We start from the raw sequence: 22591 nt of genomic DNA, 5'->3' as shown, positions 1-22591 counted from the left end.
GTTTCCATGGGAAATGTTCCAAAATAAATCACAAAATTATTCAAGAAAAAGAAAATAAATGATATTGCAATTAACACAATTACAATAAAATCAGCAGCACATGGCCCCAATATTCCAAATGTTTTCTTTTTAATGTGAATTTAATGTTGATGAGTATTTCATGGAATATTTGGATTGGCAAAGTGTTAACAAAATATTGCATTCAAGTCATTTTTCATTTCAATTTTGTATATAAAATTTGGCATTGAACAACAAATTAATAGCACTTTGCAAATATTTGGATTTTGAAAAACAAACAGAATTTTGAAAAAAAAACACACACACACACACACAAATATTGGGGAAATATTTTAATTAAAAAATTTTGCATACACAATTTCTTAGATATCTTCGCTATTCCTTAGGTGCAAAACTATCGAATTCCCTCGATGCAACCGCAGACACATGTGAAATGGAATAAATGGATTCATTTATCATCAAACAATATATATATATATATATATATATATATATATATATATATATATATATATATATATATATATATATATATATATATATATATATATATATATATATATATATATATATATATATATATATATATATATATATATATATATATATATATATATATATATATATATATATATATATATATATATATATATATATATATATATATATATATATATATATATATTTATTTATATATATATATATATATTTTTGCATTTCAAAACGTTAAATTTATTAATCACAATGAAAACCTCAAAGGCTTTTATTTCGTTTTCCATCAACGCAGGAAACTAACAGAGATGTTGTGCTGAAAACCTCAAAGTGTTTTACATCAAGTTTCCATTACAAACGACTATTACACCCATATCACTACTCTAAGCAATCTGTGTAGCCTCGAGAAAAATTAAATAAAAAATGTATTAAAATTAATTAGAAAATCATTTTTTTTTTTTAATTTTCTATTGCAATAAAAATTTCCAAAAAATGTTCATAGAAATAAATAAATTTTGACAAAATTGTCTATAGAGATAAAATTTTGTCAACATTTTCTATAAAAATTTTCTACAGATATAAAATTTTAACAAAATTTTCTATAGAGAAAAAAAAATGACAAAAATTTTCTATAGAAATAAAATTTTTACAAACAAAGTTATATAGAAAAATTTTTGACAAAATTTTCTATATAGTTAAAATTTGACAAAATTTTTTATAAAAATAAAATCTTGACAAAATTTTCTATAGAGATAACATTTTGACAAAATTTTCTACAGAGATAAAATTTTGACAAAATTTTCTTTATAGATAAAATTTTGACAAAATTTTCTATACAAAAATTGGACAAAGTTTCCTATAGAAAACAATTTCGACAAAATTTTTGACAAAATTTTGTATAGAGTTAAAATTTGACGAAATTTTCTATAGACACAAAATTTTGACAAAATTTTCTATAGAGATAAAATTTTGATAAAATTTTCTATAGAGATAAAATTTTGACAAAATTTTCTATAGAGATAAAATTTTGACAAAATTTTCTATAGAGATAAAATTTTGACAAAATTTTCTATAGAGATAAAATTTTGACAAAATTTTTTATAGAGATAACCTTTTGACAAAATTTTCTATAGAGATAACATTTTGACAAAATTGTCTACAGATATAAAAGTTTGACTAAATTTTCTATAGAGAAAAAAATTTTGACAAAAATTTTCTATAAAAAAATTTTGACAAAATTTTCTATAAAAAAAATTGACAAAGTTTCCTATAGAAAACAGTTTTGACAAAATCTTCTATAGAGATAAAATTTTGACAAAATTTTCTTTAAAGATAACATTTTGACAAAATTTTCTATACAGAAAAAATTTTTACAAAAACAAAGTTTTCTATAGAAAAAAATTTTGACAAAATTTTCTATATAGTAAAATGTGACCAAGTTTTCTATAGAAATAAAATTTTGACAAAATTATCTATAGAGATAAAATTTTGACAAAATTTTCTATAGAGAAAAAATTTTGACAAAATTTTCTTTAGAGATAAAATTTTGACAACATTTTCTATAGATACAATTTTGACAACATTTTCTATAGATAAAATTTTGACAAAATTTTCTATTGAGAAAAAATTTTTACAAAAACAAAGTTTTCTATAGAAAAAAGATGTTGACAAAATTTTCTATATAGTTAAAATGTGACCAAATTTTCTATAGAAATAAAATTTTGACAAAATTATCTATAGAGATAAAATTTTGACAAAAATTTCTATACAAAAATTGGAAAAAAGTTTCCTATAGAAAACAATTTTAACAAAACTTTCTATAGAGATAAAATTTTGACAAAATTTTCTATAGAGAAAAAATGTTGACAAAAATTTTCTATAAAATAAACTTTTTACAAACAAAGTTTTCTATAGAAAAAATTTTTGACAAAATTTCCGATATAGTTAAAATTTGACAAAATTTTCTATAGAAATAAAATTTTGACAATATTGAGTTAAAATTTGACAAAATTTTCTAAAGAGATAAAATTTTGAAAAAATTTTCTATAGAGATAAAATTTTGACAAAATTTTCTATAGAGATAAAATTTTGACAAAATTTTCTATAGAGATAAAATTTTCACAAAATTGTCTACAGAGATTAAATTTTGACAAAATTTTCTATAGAGAAAAAATTTTGACAAAAATGTTCTATTGAAATAAAATTTTGACAAAATTTTCTATAAAAAATTTTTGACAGAATTTTCTATAAAAATTTGACAAAGTTTCCTATAGAAAACAATTGTGACAAAATTTTCTATCGAGATAAAATTTTGACAAAATTTTTTATAGAGATAAAATTTTGACAAAATTTTCTATAGTGTTCAAATTTGGCAAAATTTTCTATAGAGATAAAATTTTGACAAAATTTTCTATAGAAATAAAATGTTGACAAAATTATCAATAGATATAAAATTTTGACAAAATTTTCCATAGAAATAAAATTTTGACAAAATTTTCTATAGAGATAAAATTTTGAGAACATTTTCTATAGAGATAAAATTTTAACAAAATTTTCTATATAGATAAAATTTTGACCAAATTTTCCATAGAAATAAAATTTTGACAAAATTATCTATAGAGATAAAATTTTGACAAAATTTTCTATAGAGAAAAAATTTAGACAAAAATTTTCTATTGAAATAAAATTTTTACAAAATTTTCTATGAAAAAAAAAATTGACAAAGTTTTCTATAGAAAAAAAATTATATAGTTAAAATTTGACAAAATTTTCTATATAGTTAAAATGTGCCCAAATTTTCTATAGAAAAAAATTTTGACAATTTTTTTATAGAAATATAATTTAAAAAAATTTTTAGAAATAACATTGTGACAAACTTTCCTATAGAGATAAAATTTAGGAAAAATTTTCTATAGAAATAAAATTTTGGCAAAAATTTCTTTAAAAATAAAATTTGAACACAATTATCTATAAAAATAAAATTTTGAAAAAATGTTCTATATATTCACAAAATTTTGACAATATTTTTGGAAGAAATACAAATTTGACAACATTTTCTATAGAAATAACAAAAATTATAGAAATACAATTTTGTAAAAAAGTTTTTTCAAGAAATTTCTATAAAATAAAATTTTGCAAAAATTTTATAAAACAAAATATACAACTCTTCAAAAAAATAAAAATTTTCCTTGGGTGTAAACAATGATATTATTTTATATTTACATTACATATTTATTGTGATTTCAGGTTCCGATTTTATTTTCCAGTTTTGTTTATATTTTGTCGTTGGCATTCATAGACCTTGCTCTGGATTTGTAAAAAATAAACTGCAGTAAACCTCATTCTCTGACAAACGCAGCAGCACCACCACCAGTATCAGCAGATGAGCGCAATGGATATGACGAGCGATCGAGGGAAATGCTAAGGAAATTGAAAATTAAACTACAACGTGAAAACAAAGAGGCAAGCAATCGTTCGAGGCCCCTCCGTCATACATTTCTGTGGCACCATTTCAAGTTAATATCTCAAATTGCCACAAACAATAACGAGGACGTCTGACTGGCAGATTGCGATGGCTTCGGAGCGTTGGTTGCAAAATTACAGGAAGGGAGAACCTAAAGTTTAGATTTCTATGCGGATGTGGTTTCCTGTTGGATTTACAGGCACTCAACCAAATGTGTAAACTATTCTTCTTTCTATTGTGCCTTTGCCCCCGACCAATTGAATAGATGATGGTGTAACTCAATTGGGAATCTTTTGAAAGTTAAATAATGAATAGGTTGGGCAGAAATTGTCTGGTTAGGTAGGTCGATCTACCTACTCCCAAGTTGAGATTATATCAAATTAGTGTTGGTTGGTAAAAGGTTAATAACTTTAGTATTAGAACAAACGGAAATATTCTATATGTATGCTAAAGGAAAGGAAATAAGGAAAGAACCACGAAGTTAAAAATAATTGCAATTTCCATTGGCTTATGTGAAGTGGGCATAAATTGAATAAAAGGATTTGTAGCCAGATATCACGATTTACTGCCGTTTAGACAATATTCAGACAAAAATTAAATTTGAATATTGAAATTCAGAATGTTTGAAACCCATTTTTTTACACATAAAATTTTGACACAATTTTTTATGTACAGATTTAAATTTTGACAAAATTTTCTATAGCGATAAAATTTTGACAAAATTTTCTAAAGAGATGCATTTTTGAGAAAATTTTCTACAGAGATGCATTTTTGCGAAAATTTTCTATAGAGATAAAGTTTTGAGAAAATTTTCTACAGAGATAAATTTTTGGGAAAATTTTCTACAGAGATGGAAATTTGCACAAATATTTCTATAGACATACAATTTTGACAAACATTTTCTATAGAGATAAAATTGTGCAAAAATTTTCTAAAGAGATAAAATTTTGACAAAATTTTCTAAAGAGATACAATTTTGACAAAATTTTCTAAAGAGAGAAAATTTTGCAAAAAAAATCTATGGAAATAACATTGTGCAAACATTTTCTATCGATATAAAATTTTCTATGGATATACATTTTTGAGACAATTTTTTAAAATTATAAAATTTTGTGTAGAAATAAAATTATGAAAAAAATTTGTATAGAAATAAACTTTTGAAAAAAATATATAGAAATAAAGTTTTAACAAAATATCTATAGAGATAAAATTTTGACAAAACTTTCATTAGAAATAAAATTCTGCAAAAATTCTCTATAGACATAAAATTGTGACAAAATTTTCTATAGAGATAAAATTTTCACAAAATTTTCTTCAGAGATAAAATTTCAACAAAATGTTCTAAAGAAATAAAATTTTGACAAAATTTTCTAAAGCGATAAAATTTTGCAAAATTTTTCTATCGAGATAAAATTTTACGAAAATTTTATATTGATATACATTTTTGAGACAATTTTGTAAAAAGATAAAAATTTCTATAGAAATAAAATTTTGAAAAAAATATATAGAAATAAAGTTTTGACAAAATTTTCTATAGAAATAAAATTTTGACAAAATTTTCTATAGAAATAAAATGTTGACAAAATTTTCTACAGAAATAAAATTTTGACAAAATTTTCTATAGAAATAAAATTTTGAAAAAAAAATCTATAGAAATAAAGTTTTGACAAAATTTTCTATAGAGATAAAATTTTGCAAAAAAAATCTATAGAGATTATATTTTGCAACAATTTTTGAGACAATTTTTTAAAAATATAAAATTTTGTATAGAAATAAAATTATGAAAAAAATTCTATAGAAAATTTCTATAGAGATAAAATTTTGGGAAAATGTTAGAGATGGAAATTTTGACAAAATTTTCTATAGACATACAATTTTGACAAAAATTTTCTATAGAGATAAAATTTTGGAAAAAATTTTCTAAAGAAGAAAAGAGATAAAATTTTGCATAAAAATCTATAGAGATAATATTTTGCAAAAATTTTCTCTAGATATACATTTTTGAGACAACTTTTTAAAAAGATAAAATTTCTATAGAAATAAAATTTTGAAAAAAAATTCTATAGGGAAATTTTTTTTTATATTGAGATAAAATTTTGACAAAATTATCTATAGAGATTATATTTTGAAAAAAAAATTCTATAGAGATAAATTTTTGGAAAAATTTTCTATAAGATGGAAATTTTGACAAAATTTTCTATAGACATAAAATTTTGACAAAATTTCCTATAGACATAAACTTTTGACAAAATTTTCTATAGAAATAAAATTTTGACAACATTTTCTATAGAAATAAAATTTTGACAAAATTTTCGATAGAAATAAAATTTTGACAAAATTTTCGATAGAAATAAAATGTTGAAAAAAAATCTATAGAAATAAAGTTTGACAAAATTTTCTATAGAAATAAAATTTTGACAACATTTTCTATAGAAATAAAATTTTGAAAAAAAAATCTATAGAAATAAAGTTTTGACAAAATTTTCTATAGAGATAAAATTTTGCAAAAAAAATTCTATAGAGATAATATTTTGCAACAATTTTTGAGAAAATTTTTTAAAAATATAAAATTTTGTATAGAAATAAAATTATGAAAAAATATCTATAGAAAATTTCTATAGAGATAAAATTTTGGGAAAATGTTAGAGATGGAAATTTTGACACAATTTTCTATAGACATAAAATTTTGACAAAATTTTCTATAGAGATAAAATTTTGACAAAATTTTCTATAGAGATAAAATTTTGACGAAATTTTCTATAGAGATAAAATTTTGACAAAATTTTCTATAGACATAAAATTTTGACAAAATTTTCTACACACAAAAAAAAATTTCTGATTCAATCACGAAATTAATTGATCCAATTAATTTTTTAATTGAAATGTCTTCAATCATAGAAATGATAGTATCAATTAAAAAATTAATTAACAGTCAATTAACAAACTAATTGATACTATTAATTTGTGTGATTGATTTTTATTTCAATTAAAAAATTTGTTGATTCAATTAAATTTTTAATTGAAAATTTTTTAAAACTCAATTAAGATTTTAATTGGAAACATTTTCTTGAAATTTTTTTCTGTGTATAGAGATAAAATTTTGACAAAATTTTCTATAGAGATAAAATTTTGACAAAATTTTCTATAGACATAAAATTTTGACAAAATTTTCTATAGAGATAAAATTTTGACAAAATTTTCTTTAGAGATAAAATTTTGACAAAATTTTCTATAGAGATAAATTTTTGAGAATTTTTTTTTTAATTTTCTAAAGAGATACAATTTTGCACAAATATTCTATAGAAATAAAATTATGAAAAAAAATCTTTAGAAATAAAATTTCGAAAAAAAAATCTATAGAAATAAAGTTTTGACAACATTTTTTATAGAGATAACATTTGAAAAAATTTTCTATAGAGATAAAATGTTGACAAAATTTTCTATAGAGATAAAATGTTGACAAAATTTTCTATAGAGATAAAATTTTGCGAAATTTTTTTATAGAGATAAAATTTTGACAATTTTTTTCTATAGAAATAAAATTTTGACAAAATTTTCTATACAGACAACATTTTCCAAAAAATTTCTAAAGACATAAAATTTTGACAAAATTTTCTATAGAGATAAACGTTTGTTAAAATGTTAGGTTAGGTTAGGTGACAGCCCGATGTATCAGGCTCACTTAGACTATTCAGTCCATTGTGATACCACATTGGTGAACTTCTTTCTTATCACTGAGTTCTGCCCGATTCCATGTTAAGCTCAATGAAAAGGGACCTCCTTTTTATAGCCGAGTCCGAACGGCGTTCCACATTGCAGTGAAACCACTTAGAGAAGCTTTGAAACCCTCAGAAATGTCACCAGCATTACTGAGGTGGGATAATCCACCGCTGAAAAACTTTTTGGTGTTCGTTCGAAGCAGGAATCGAACCCACGACCTTGTATATGCAAGGCGGGCATGCTAACCATTGCACCACGGTGGCTCCCTGTAGAAATAAAATGTTGCTAAAATTTTACTAAAATTTTGCTAAAACTTTCTAAAGAAAAAATTTTGCTAAATTTTTCTATAAAATAAAATTGGAAAAATTGAAATAAAATTTTCTAGAGAAATAAAATTGTGACAAAATTTTCTATAGCGATGAAATTTTGACAAAATTTCTAGATATAAAATTTTGACAAAATTTTCTATAGACAAAATTTTGACGAATTAGCAAAAAAATCAATAGGGATAAAATTTTGCTAAGAATTCTATAGAGATAAAGTTTGAAAACATTTTCTATAGACATAACGTTTTGACAAAAGAAAAAAGAGATACAATTTTTGAGCAAATTTTCTAAAGAGATAAAAATTCTGAGAAAATATTCTAAAGAGATAAAAATTAAATTTTTAGAAAATTTTTAATAGATGGATAAAATTTTGCAAATTTTTTCTATATAGATAAAATTTTTCAAAAATTTTCTATATAGATAAAATTTTGCAAAAATTTTCTATATAGATAATATTGTGAGAAAATGTGCTATAGAGAAAAACATGTGCAAATATTTTCTATAGAGATAAATTTTTAGAAAATATTCTATATACAGAAAAAAATGAAAAATATCCATCCAAAGATATTAATCTAATTTTTATTCTATGCTAATTTTATTTTTTTTTTATTCAAAGTTCAAAAACCCCCAATTCATATAATGAATGATGTCTACCAAACTAAAAGATAAAATATTCATTTATCGCCTGGTAATTGTCAATATCTATTGATCAATACATTCACAAATTAAAACAAAAAAATATATCGACAAGTTACTTTACAGCATATGGATGTGAATGATTGTGAAAACTGGAATTGTATCTTTTTATTTTGTTTTATCTGTTGGACTTCAATACACAGAATACTGCTATCAGCACACTTAATAAAAAAAAAAAAACTGAACACATTTTCGCCAATGGGCGTTTGTGTAAATTCTGAAAATTTTGAAATTTCGATGAAGTCATCAATAAACGACGACAACGACGACGCAAAACAAAACCAACGAATAAAAACTTATCTGAATGAAGGTGTTCGTTGTGATGGAACATTTCGATCGTATACCACAGCTTTATCATAGACCCTATGAGCAATGGAACGAAAAAAGGGATTCCAAGCAAATATGTCCAACAAAAAAAAGTTGAGTAAATAAAGGGGTGATAAGATAAGAAATTAGAAATACATTCCAGCGGTTTGTTTTTTTTTTTTTTCGTTCAGAATTCTGCAAAATTTTCTGATTAGCAACTTATGCAGATGTTTTTCGTTTGTTTATGTGCGTGGGTGTTAAGATTTAAAACAAATATTCTACCTATGTACACTCAAAATGGAAATCAAATCATGTTCACTATTACGGCTGTCTAAACAATTCCAAATAATTTGTGTCAATTTCACAATTTATATTCCAGAGATTGTTGGAAAGTCGTGCTTTTATCAAATGAGTAATTTCATGTACAAATTTCGAATTGAGAGTGAAATTGAAACAATTTCACTTTTTAATCGGCACAACTAACATAGTATGGAATGCATTACGTTCACCGTTGACACAGTTCGAAGAATTCTACCACAAATGGTAGGTTAGGTTAGGTGGCAGCCCGATGTATCAGGCTCACTTAGACTGTTCAGTCCATTTTGATACCACATTGGTGAACTTCTCTCTTATCACTGAGTGCTGCCCGATTCCATGTTAAGCTCAATGACAAGGGACCTCCTTTTTATAGCCGAGTCTGAACGGCGTTCCACATTGCAGTGAAACCACTTAGAGAAGCTTTGAAACCCTCAGAAATGTTACCAGCATTACTGAGGCGGGATAATCCACCGCTGAAAAACTTTTTGGTGTTCGATCGATGCAGGAATCGAACCCACAACCTTGTGTATGCAAGGCGGGCATGCTAACCATTGCACCACGGTGGCTACCACAAATGTTAGAATTTTTACTGTTTGGTAGATTTTGCAATATATTTCTCTCCAATTAAGAGGCACTTAATTTTTCTATAAAAAATATTTAAATATTTTCAATAGAAATAAAATTTTGACAAAATTTTCTATAGAAATAAAATTTTGACAAAATTTTCTATAGAAATAAAATTTTGTCAAAATTTTCTACATATAGAAAATTTTGTCAAAATTTTATTTCCATAGAATTTTTTCACATTTTTTAGAATTAACAGAAAAAAAGAAAACTAATTAAAAAATTATTTCTATAGAAAATTTTGTCAAATTTTTACTTCTATAGCAAATTTTAACAAAATTTTATTTCTATAGAAAATTTTGTCAAAATGTTATTTCTATAGAAAATTTTGTCAAAATTGTATTTCCATAGAAAATTTTGTCAAAATTTTATTTCTATAGAAAATTTTGTCAACATTTTATTTCTATAGAAAATGTTGTCAACATTTTATTTCTATAGAAAATTTTGTCAAAATTTTATTTCTATAGTAACAAAATATTCACAAAATTTTATTTCTATAGAAAATTTTATATCTATAGAAAATTTTTCCACATTTTTTAGAATTAACAGAAAAAAGGAAAACTAATTAAAGAATTATTTCTATAGAAAATTTTGTCAAAATTTTATTTCTATAAAAAATTTTGTCAACATTTTATTTCTATAGAACATTTTGTAAAAATTTTATTTCTATAGAAAATTTTGTCAAAATTTTATTTCTATAGAAAATGTTGTGAATATTTTATTTCTATAGAAAATGTGGTGAATATTTTATTTCTATAGAAATAAAATTTTGACAAAATTTTCTATAGAAATAAAATGTTGACAAAATTTTCTATAGAAATACAATTTTTACATTTTCTATAGAAATAAAATGTAAAAAAAGATCTGTGGAAATAATAATTTAAAAAAAAAATCTGTAGAAATAAAAAAAAAAATTCTACAGAAATAAAATTTTGACAAAATTTTCTATAGAAATAAAACTTTTTCAAATTGTCTATAGAAATACAATTTTATATTAAAAGCATTAACTTTCCCTTGTTGGCACAAACTTAAATAATTAAACTATTTAAAATGCTACACATTTACAATCTTAGAGAAATTTATACATATATTTTTTTTTAATTTGGTAGATTTTTGGTAAAATTTTATTCAAAATTTCGTAGATTATTTTTGGCACGAATGGCAACCGTGATTACATGTCTACTTGGATTTTTGTGTTTTCAGCAATTAAAATTTAAAATGTTTATAATATGTATACAATTTTATATTTCATTTTTTTTTTTCAAAATTAAAATTATAAAATGATTTTAATTTAATTAAACACATTCCCATACATATGTATCTCTTCCAATTTGATATACATTAATGTCCCTCTATAACAATTTCGAAATGTTTATTCTAAATTAAATTATATTTCTTTACTGATTGAATGAAATCACCAGTAGTTTTTTTTTTTATATATTTTTATGTTTCATCGCTATATCAAGTTTGTGAGAAATCATTAATTTCAGTAGAAAAAGTAGCATTTATATGTCAATTAAAATAGTGTAGCAAAATCACACTTTTTGGAATTTGCTAATTAAAAATTTGAAATTAATTCAGATGCAGTCATTGCACAGTGGATAGAAATAAAACAAGAAAAAAACAAATTGAAAATTAAAACATTAGAGAGAAAGAGCTAAAGTTATTGTAAATTAGTCCATCGGTTTATAATCAGTTTCCAGAAGGCGCAAGAATTCAAAATTGGGATAAATTATGAACCGATACGGATTTTTGTACGAGGGCGGATTGGAAACCACACACAAAAATTTGTTTCTGATTCAACTAAAAAATTAATTATAATTTTTGTGATTGATTTTGGTTTCAATTAAAAAATTTGTTGAATTATTGAATTAAATTTTTAATTGATTATTTTTTACAACTCAATTAAGACTTTAATTGAAACAATTCTCGTGAATTTTTTTCTGTGCACCGTAGTGCCCGCCATGCATACAAAGGGTCATGAGTTCAATTCATGTTTTTGAACCATACAGCAAATAGTTTTTCAGGGGCAATGCTGGTAACATTTTTGAGTATATCCACTTAATTAGATTTCAACTGCCAGTTGCCAGAGCTTTCAAATCTCGAAAAATGTCGACTTTGAGTGTAATATGTAGAGCGTATTAAAGCTTCCCAAATGGTTTAACCGTAATGTGAGCACGGTTGACTCAGTTTTCTATAGAAGTAAAATTTTGACAAAATTTTCTATAGAAATAAAATTTTGACAAAATTTTCTATAGAAATAAAATTTTGACAAAATTTTCTATAGAACTAAAATTTTGACAAAATTTTCTATAGAAATACAATTTTGACAAAATTCTCTATAGAAATAAAATTTTGACAAATTTTTCTATAGAAATAAAATTTTGACAAAATTTTCTATAGAAATAAAATTTTGACAAAGTTTTCTATAGAAATAAACTTTTGACAAAGTTTTCTATAAAAATAAAATATTGACAAATTTTCCAATAGAAATAAAATATTGACAAAATTTTCTATAGAAATAAAATTTTTACAATAGAAATAAAATTTTGACAAAATTGTCAATAGGAATAAAATATTGAAAAAATTATCAATAGAAATAAAATGTTGACAAAATTGTCAATAGAAATATAATATTGAAAAAATTATCAATAGAAATAAAATGTTGACAAAATTGTCAATAGAAGTAAAATATTGACAAAATTGTCAATAGAAATAAAATTTTGACAAATTTTTCTATAGAAATAAAATTTTGACTAAATTTTCTATAGAAATAAAATTTTGGCAAAATTTTTTATAGAAGTAAAATGTTGACAAAATTTTTTATAGAAATAAAATTTTGACAAAATTCTCTATAGAAATAAAATTTTGACAAATTTTTCAATAGAAGTAAAATATTGACAAAATGGTCAATAGAAATAAAATATTGACAAAATTGTCAATAGAAATAAAATTTTGACAAAATTTTCTATAGAAATACAATTTGTACATAATTTTCTATAAAAATAAAATTTTGACAAAATTTTCTATAGAAAATATTGACAAATTTTTCAATAGACATAAAATTTTGACAAAATTTTCAATAGAAATAAAATGTTGACAAAATTTTCTATAACATAGAAATAAAATTTTGAAAAATAAAATTGTTTGGTTCGTAGTTTTTTTGGTAAAATTTTCTCCAAATTTGGGTAGATATTTTTTGGCTCGAGTGGCAATCGTGAATGTGAGACGCTCGGCTGTAAAAAGAAGAGCCCTTCTTATTGATAAAAAGTTCACCACTTTAGTATCACAATGGACTGAAGAGTCAAAGTGAGCCTAAAAAATTTATATTATGGCTGCCAGAGGGTGGATACTCAGATCTGATGAGATTGAAATTACGACCTCAGAAGGCCCAAGAACCCAGCAAAACAATAATTTCCAAAAAAGTACTTTGAATCCCTAATTTGTGATCCGGAAGTAGTGCAAACTTGGATCATCTCCAATGAATTTTACATGGGCTTGTTATAGGATGGAAGTACTCCATTTTTGGATCCTTTGCATTGTTTAATTAGCAATTTTAACTTTATTGGTTTCAAATCGGTTTAAATTTTGTCGAAAAAAATGATAAATCCATTCTAGAAAAATTTGCGAATTATTAAAAATATTTGAGCTCAAACGGTTCAGACATAAGTTAGTATGCAAAATTATAAAAATTATTTATTTGGTAAAAGATCACAATTTTTTTTAATAACATATATGCACATCCAAAAAAAACTGAGTTCGGATCACACCTTAAGAAGTGATGCAAATTCAGTGCAACGGCTGTTGAAATGGTCAGCCCATGTTAAAATCATTGCTCTGAGCCTTCCGGATCCATAAAGAACCTTTTCACTACTTTTTTGGCGACGCTTTTTTTTGCAGGTTATATATATATAAATGATCAACCACACTGTAATATTGTGTGATGTCACTTTTTGTATACGCTTGCAAAGAAGAAATTATTAATATTATTTCATTAAAAATTTTATGGTATGAATAAAAATTAGTTTTCTACAAAATATGACTAAACTATACAATAATAAAATTGGATCATTGTGTAATTAATTTCGATAAAAATATTTTAATTTAAGATGGCTCAACAAATTTAAAAGCTTTGCCAACTTAAATTATAATAAAAACGTTGTTTTGGTCCGTCGAATAATACCATCCAAAGACCACATAGTTTTTTTTTTTGTTTGCTGAATCTAAGCCATCATTACAAATGCCCACAAAATGAACGCATAAATTTCAATAAATTGTCTAAACGAAGGACCATTTTGTTCTTGTTTTTTAATCAAAACAAAATACCACACAAAAAGAACGCAAATCGTTCAGCGTTTTTATTTTGTTAATGATGAAAGAATGGTACCACAATAGTCAACAGTAGCGTCGTGATCAGCATTCAAGCAACAATACAACAACATAAAAAACTTTGAAAGCAATGTTGTTGTTTTCTTTATGTGTGACTAGTGTTGTTATTGGATCAATAACAACAACAATAACAACGAAAGAAGAGTATGAGAATTTCCCCTAATAACTGAGTTTATGACATCATCACCTCACAACACACCATTGTGGTGAACTTCATTATTATCTTTATAATGCTCTTTATGATTGTCGTTAATCCCATGATCATCAAAACACATAAGTATGACAAACGCACAGGCACACACCAACGCTGAAGATATCGGCCCTATTTGATCGTTTTATTTTCACATATGTTTATATATCCTCTTTTTATGAAATTTAACAATAAATCACATAACACTAAATAAATCATTAAAAAAAATAGCTAAACCAAAAAAAAACTTCTAAAGAATTCAACACTTGATTATAGACGAAATTTTAATTTTGGCATATTTGGCGCCATTGGGTAGTTTTCAAGGAGGAAACAGACACTTATATGGGACAAATTCATAATTATTATGTGGCCTTGAAATACTATAATCCCATGGATTCTTTTGTATATTTGGGAATCATTGTTTGTGTTCTCTATTATTCTACATTTTTGGAATATTGTTTCGTTTATAGTATGCCCCACTTTAGAAAGATTATCGCTTGCAAATTATGTGGCAAACACTATCGAAATTATTTTCATGAATTTCCGCCTTATTCTTATTCTTTCTTTTGATAGGAAATCCATTGTTATTGTTTCTTAAAAGAGAGAACTTGGTAAGCAAAGAAAAACTTCATTGAACTTGTTTGACAATCCACCACAATCATTGTTTGCAAAAACAAAACAACAACAGCAACCATAAATTACAGCAACAAAAAACTGGTTTACCTTCGCAACACTTGACGACAGTACACAATATGCTAGGCTTAGTTAGTGTAACACAAACACATACACATTCACTCTCTAAAACACACTCCTCCTCTTGTTAAGGACATTCGGCACACATGCGAAATAAATGCGCGCGCGTTTTACAGTAGCCCCAAGGTTTATTTGTAATCTAATATCACTACAATGCTTTTAGTAAATAACACCACTTTTTGTTGGCTTGTTTCAATTTCAAACAGCAATTATATGCTTTTTTTTAATTATTACACTTGCTTGTTTTGCCACTTTAAATATTTTTTTTTGTTATATTTTATCTTTTCTATATGTGTATTTACTCAGGCGGCAGAGAGACAAACAACAGCGGAGCGAATGTAATTTAGCGACGACGTAAACTGAAATAATTCGACGGCCCGCGATGTATTCAAACAACAATCAACCAACAAGTACAACGGTCGTAAACTGAATGAATATGATGAGGTATTTTGAATTAAATTTGAAAAGTTTAGTTTTAGTGTCTCTCTTATTCTCTCTCGAAGGTATTCATCGAAAGAGAGTTCATTCAAAAAGCTTTTAGTGATGCTAATATAGCGTTTTTAGTCTGCAACCGTGATACTGCAATCATAGCCTATTTATTTAAACAATGTGATATGAGAACAATATATTTAGAATAGGGTTGTCATTCGGGATCGATTTTTGTAAATTCCGGTATTCGGGATTTCAAAATATTGAATACCGAGATTTTTTCGGGATCCCGAAATTGTCGGCATTCTTTAAATATTTTGAAAATTTACAATTTTATATAAAACAAATTTTATATGGCGTTGAACTTTTTGCAAGCTGCGATTCGGTTAGTAGGCGCAGATTGAATGTATTTTTAGTAACGTTACACGTTATGTCTATGGATTGAGACGACGCGACTCTGTCACAGAATTCTCTCGCACTATATATGGAGTTTCGCTTGATGAACTAATGTCAATTAGGGGCCTTTTATTTCTACACAAGATAATACACTCGGAAGTTCCGGCATACCTATTCGATAGACTTAGATTTGCTCGTTCTAACAGAGGAAGAAGACTTATACCACTGGTGCATCGTACATTGGTCTCTGATTGGCAATTTTTCATATCATCCATACGTCTCTGGAATACACTTCCACATAATATTCAAACAACAAGTGACATTTTGCAATTTAAAAAAATATTATTTGATTATTTTCGCTTATAGCAGAGGATAAATGTCTATTGAATGCTACATTTATTTACTTTTTTATTTCATTTTTGATTAATAATTTCTCGTTTTTTCATATTTGTTCATTTTTTATTGGTTTATTTTTTTTTTCCTTTTTATGGTTATTTTTTTTTTTTTTACCCCATTTCTTACACCTTTCCATTTTTATTTTAATAGTGTAATTTTTATATCAATTCAATTTGAATCATATATATATTTCTTTCGTTTTAATTTAACTACTACTTATTTTATATAATTTCTTTCAATTTTTTGTCTTTTCCATTTTTATATACATATGTTAAATTTTTTTCTTCATGGATTCACAATATCAAATGTAAATTTACCAAAACTTTTATTCTTAGGTATTATAATGTTATTATTTTATATTAAATGTATAATTGTAACATGTCACTGTAATTATAAGAATCTAATATTCTTGTTGTACATGTCATAAATAAAACAATCAATCAAATTAACAAACAAGTGAGTAAAGTAGAAAGTCGGGCGGGACCGACTATGTCATACCCTAAACCACCTCTACTGAATTAGTGAACATTGTTTGTGGGGTATCAATGGAATAGGTTTGGAGAAAACCGCATTTCCATATTTAAGAACATTAAGGGGTACATGGGAGATTTATCACAATCTGAACAGAAATGTCTGATATTAGGAGCTAACAGGTTGGCTGATAAGTCCCCGGTCTAACAAAGGTAAACACATTTTTTTGTCAAAATTCGTTTTTATTATTCAACATAGTTCCCTTCAAGAGCGATAGATACAACGATTATAATGACCTTCCAATTTTTTTATACCATTTTGGTAGTATTCCTTCCGTTTTGCCTCAAAATAGGCCTCAGTTTCGGCGATCACCTCTTCATTGCAGCCAAATTTTTCCCCTGCGAGCATCCTTTTGAGGTCTGAGAACAAGTAAAAGTCGCTGGGGGCCAGATCTGGAGAATACGATGGGTGGGGAAGCAATTCATGAATTTTTGTCATCGTTCTCAATGACTTGTGGCACGGTGCGTTGTCTTGGTGGAACAAGACTTTTTTCTTCTTCATATGGGGCCGTTTTGCCGCGATTTCGACCTTCAAATGCTCCAATAACGCCATATAATAGTCACTGTTGATGGTTTTTCTCTTCCCAAGGTAATCGATAAAAATTATTCCATGCGCATCCCAAAAAACAGAGGCCATTACTTTGCCAGCGGAATTTTGAGTCTGGGGATCGGTTTATATGGGGGGCTATATATATTTACGGACCGATATGGATCAAGTCAAATTTGGGGGCCCGTTTATATGGGGGATATACCTAAAAGTGATCCGATATAGCCCAATTGCAATACCATGCAACCTACATCAATAACAAATACTTGTGCCAAGTTTCAAGTTGAAAGCTTGTTTCTTTAGGAAGTTAGCGTTATTCCAACAGACGGACGGACGGACATCGCTAGATCGCCTCAGAATTTCACTACGACCCTGAACATATATACTTTATAGGGTTTGGTTAGGGAGCCACCGTGGTGCAATGGTTAGCATGCCCGCCTTGCATATACAAGGTCGTGGGTTCGATTCCTGCTTCGACCGAACACCAAAAAATTTTTCAGCGGTGGATTATCCCACCTCAGTAATGCTGGTGACATTTCTGAGGGTTTCAAAGCTTCTCTAAGTGATTTCACTGCAATGTGGAACGCCGTTCAGACTCGGTTATAAAAAGGAGGTCCCTTGTCATTGAGCTTAACATGGAATCGGGCAGCACTCAGTGATAAGAGAGAAGTTCACCAATGTGGTATCACAATGGACTGAATAGTCTAAGTGAGCCTGATACATCGGGCTGCCACCTAACCTAGGGTTTGAGACCAATATTTTGATGTGTTATAAACGGAATGACAAAGTTAATATACCCACTATCCTATGGTGGTGGGTATAAAAACAATTATGTCTAATAAAATTTCTTGAATTTTTCGAATTTAATTTTGTGAAGTCGGCGTTTCTTGAATGTATCGAAAAATATTTACTTCATTTTATGAAGTCGGTGCCAAGGGAGCCATGGTTAGCATGCCCTCCTTGCATACACAAGGTCGTGGGTTCGATGCCTGCTTCGACCTAACACCAAAAAGTTTATCAGCGGTGGATTATCCCACCTCAGTAATGCTGGTAACATTTCTGAGTGTTTCAAAGCTTCTCTAAGTGGTTTCACTGCAATGGGGATCGCCGTTCGGACTCAGCTATAAAAAGTAGGTCCCTCGTCATTGAGCTTAACATGGAATCGGGCAGCACTCAATCATAAGAGAGAAGTTCACCAATGTGGTATCATAAAGGACTGAATAGTCTAATATAAGTGAGCCTGATGCTAGTCAATGGTATTATCTGGACTCAGGTCACAAGTTGAAGTTCTTTGATTCTATTATCAAAATGGTTATTACAACAAACCTTTCAACTGTGCTCCATGTGTATGTTAGAAAATTTGAAGAAGAAGATATACGATTTTACATACTGATATTAAATCTCTATTTGACAACACTGTTCCTACATAAAAGCTCGTGAAAAAGCTTTTATTGTGAACCATGTTGTTCATCCATTCATCAGATAATTTATGCCGGTATGCCGGTTATCCTTTAGTTTGTTTTATTTTACTTCAGATATTTTTGTTTGTTTACCTACAGATGGCATCGGTCTTTTCCCATTCTATTCCCCTTATTATATTTATGTGTGTGTGTGTGTGGGTTCGTGTATAAAACATTGCGCCAGATGTAGAAGTCATCGCGTGTGTTTTCAGCACGAGACAAAAGTGGTGAGTAAGTAAATAGCTGATATCCAAAAGCAGCGATAACAGTGATACAACATTTTTTCTTCAAAAATTTGGAAAATGGATTTTAAACTATTTACATAAACAGTTGCGATTATTTATGGCCCTTTACTCCTAATAATAATAAACAAACTAATCACAATAAATTGATATTGTGAATTGGAAAAACCTCACTTTGTAAAAACTAAAACCTTAATTCAACCACACGTTGTACCCAGTTCCAAATACAAAACGACCCTATAGGTATTTATAAAACCCGATTGTGCAAGCATGAAGGATCAAGAAATCGAGACAAGTATCAAGTTCGTGAACATATCTCCAAACCTTCCCAATAAACACAGGATGAGCGTTTTTCAAATGCAACAACTTTTCAGTTTGGGGGTAAATATAATTTTCAACATAAATTCAACTTGACTTGAATTAACTCATCTTCAATACATCTTCACATTGTTTGCGAATTACTTCCAATTTGCCAAAATGTTGACGAAATCTTTGAAAAGGTGTTGAAGATAATATGAGAAAACTTTGACAAAACACTACCCTAAAATGCAACGAAAAAACCATGTGGTGTTCAATACTTATTTGTGCAACGAAGTTCGTGGTCAATTGCAAGAAATAAAAAAATGGAAAATTTTAGACAAATAACCAAATAGTTTATAAAAATAGGTAAGTGAAAATAAAAAATGAAATAAAACTTTAAGGAAGTCACTAAATGTATATCTCTTTGCAGAAAACTAAAATTATGGATTCTACGTTCTTGAAAACATTAAAAAGCTGACCGATGAAAAAATGGTGGACAATTAACTGGAACTGCTTCAAATAGTTTATAATAATTGGTACGTCAATATGAAAAATTAAATCAACACTTTAGAGAAGTCACTAAATTTAAATCTCTTTGCAGAAAACTAAAATCTTTGGATGCTACATTTTTGCAAACAATAAGAAGCTGACCAATGAAAAATGAGTGGCTTATCGACAAGAAAAAGTTTCCAGAAACATTACAAGTGCAACCAATTAAAATTGTTAAAAACAACAAAATGTTGAAATCAACAACTTCTGGATGAAAATGTGCATCACATCGTCAGTTTAATTCATATGCTATTATCAGTTTAAAATGGATATTTTGTGAATTCCTTCTGCTGGAAATCAATGCTAACACTCGGTCCAGTATGTTCCTAATTTCAAATTGCCCGCATGTTAATAAATTTTAATGCTGTTTTATGACACCAAAAGGAAGGAAATCAAATTATCAATGCAAAAGTGTTTACTAATAATGTTTAAGATATTTAAAGTTTTGTTGTTTGTTTTTTTTTTTTTTTTTTTTTGTTCTTATTTGTTGATATGTTTAATAAGATTATTATTTATCAATTAGTATTGTAGTGTATTATGTAGTGTAAAGTGTTATTATATATTTTATTTTGATGAAAATGAATAAATTATACAAAATTCATAGAATTTTGGCTTTGACTTTCAATTTGAAGTGGGGATATCATTCATACAAATTTAGGTTGAAAAGTATTTGCAACGATGTTAATTTTGAATTTGACTCGCATCGAAAATTGTTTGACAAATTATTGAGTAGCGATGCATTTCAATTTGAGGGTAATGTCTGTTTTTTGTTGAGAACGCGATTTTCTCAACTTGAATATTACCCTAATCCTTTGAAAAAATGTTTGAAAAATTGTTGAAATTTAGCATTTTTCAAACGTTTGTGTTTATTGGGTTGTGTCAGATGTTGGAGAAGTAGCGCTTAAGAGTCTATTATATGTTCGTTTGATGGACCAGATTTTCTGTACACAATATGAGTAATGCTACGTTTTACCACACAGATGTTTATTGGTAACATTTGAATGTTAAATACATTGTACATTGTTGCGTGTTTCCCTGTTGATTCATTTCAATTTCATTGTTTCCATCAACACCACTACCCCCACCACAGTTTTTATTTTCTTTGTCACTTGCCACCAAAAACAAAACAAAAAACAATCTTTGTTCAGCTGAAGTTGGAATTGTATCTGCGTCACAATAACGACGTCATTTCTTTGATTACAACAACCAACAATGGCAACAACAACAGAAAGAAATAAATTGGATTTTTTTATTGCTGTCCGTCCATCTGTCTGATTGCGTATGTGTGTGAGAATGTGTTCAAGAATCAGCCTTTTCCCTAATAAAATGGGGTGCATATTACATCATATCCTTACATACATACCCTTACAAAATATGCATAAATTTTCTTCACTAAGGATAAGGATATTATTTCGAACTTACATCTGTCGCAAGAATTTTAAATACCATTGATAACGACAAAAAACAGAGGCAATCAATGTGGTCTACTTAAGAAATCGATATTATGAAAACACTTAAAAGAAATGTACTGGGATAACGGTTGCCACCCGTAACAAAAGTAATCTAAAAAAAATTTGAAGAAAAGTTTACCATAAATCTACCAAATTAAAAAACCTCCAATAAATTTCATTTCATAAAAATACTTACAGACTATGGCTTATATCTAAAAATAAAATAAATCTAATTTCATTAGAAAATTACGCAATGGGATCAAAAAATCTACATCTGTACTAGAAATTCGATTGAATTCTATCAAAGCTCTTTCCACTGGCTCATTATTAGAATATTTACTTCGGTGTATAGCTTTATAAAAACTTTTTTTTGTCGTTTTTGATTTCAACCTAAAACCATGCATTGACTAAACTACAAGTGTAGCTTAACAAACAGAGGAAAGAATCAGTGTTGCCAATTTGGTGCTTTTAGCACCAAATTTAGTGCTTTTTGATTTCTAAAAAGCACCAAATTGCCTTTTTGGTGCCTTTTCAAAAAAAGCACCAACTTGGTGCTTTCTGGCATTTTCATTTAGTGCTTTTGGTGCTTTTTTTATTTTGAACAGTATTAGTTTAATTGATACAAAAATTTTGATTAGACTTTCAAGAGCCGAAAAAACTCAAATTTATTGCCAAATATAGAATTTGATTGTTATGAAGTTGGTATTGATTATTTTTTAATTAATATTGTTATTTAGGGTATTCTGTAGGAAAGTCGAGCGATGAGTGTCGAATTTTTGAATTTGGTAAAGATGTCATTAAAAACGTTTGTATTAGATTCAGAAAAGCACGCACAACTGAAATAAGCAATAGACTCCTTCCATATATTAATATTTTGAAAGTTGAAAAACATCACTGATCAAAATGAATTGGACGAAAGCATTAAAACTGATCAAAGTGTATACTTGTATAGCGGTTCATAATGGTGAGTACTAAGTTCGAGTTTTGCCGCTAATG

At 26.7% G+C, this 22591-nt stretch overlaps 1 protein-coding gene and 1 long non-coding RNA gene across 5 annotated transcripts in view; one reads left to right on the top strand and one right to left on the bottom strand.

Annotated features, from left to right (window-relative positions):
• The window catches only part of LOC142228019 (uncharacterized), a 131158-nt gene extending 115447 nt beyond the window's left edge, over positions 1 to 15711 (bottom strand). For all 4 annotated transcript variants that reach the window (XM_075298280.1, XM_075298281.1, XM_075298282.1 and 1 more), the window contains exon 1: positions 15266 to 15711. The gene's annotated coding sequence lies outside the window, so the exon portion shown is untranslated. The remainder of the gene's footprint in view (positions 1 to 15265) is intronic.
• Positions 15712 to 19850: 4139 nt separating this feature from the next.
• LOC142230512 (uncharacterized) lies at positions 19851 to 20131 on the top strand. Its single transcript, XR_012720720.1, has 2 exons — positions 19851 to 19961; positions 20026 to 20131. It is a non-coding gene; the product is annotated as an uncharacterized LOC142230512 (long non-coding RNA).
• Positions 20132 to 22591: the final 2460 nt, after the last annotated feature.

The sequence above is a fragment of the Haematobia irritans genome, chromosome 3, assembly GCF_050003625.1.
Source record: "Haematobia irritans isolate KBUSLIRL chromosome 3, ASM5000362v1, whole genome shotgun sequence".
Classification (NCBI taxonomy): domain Eukaryota; kingdom Metazoa; phylum Arthropoda; class Insecta; order Diptera; family Muscidae; genus Haematobia; species Haematobia irritans.
Note: the sequence above shows the minus strand (reverse complement) of the source record. Positions and strands in the feature narration are given on the sequence as shown.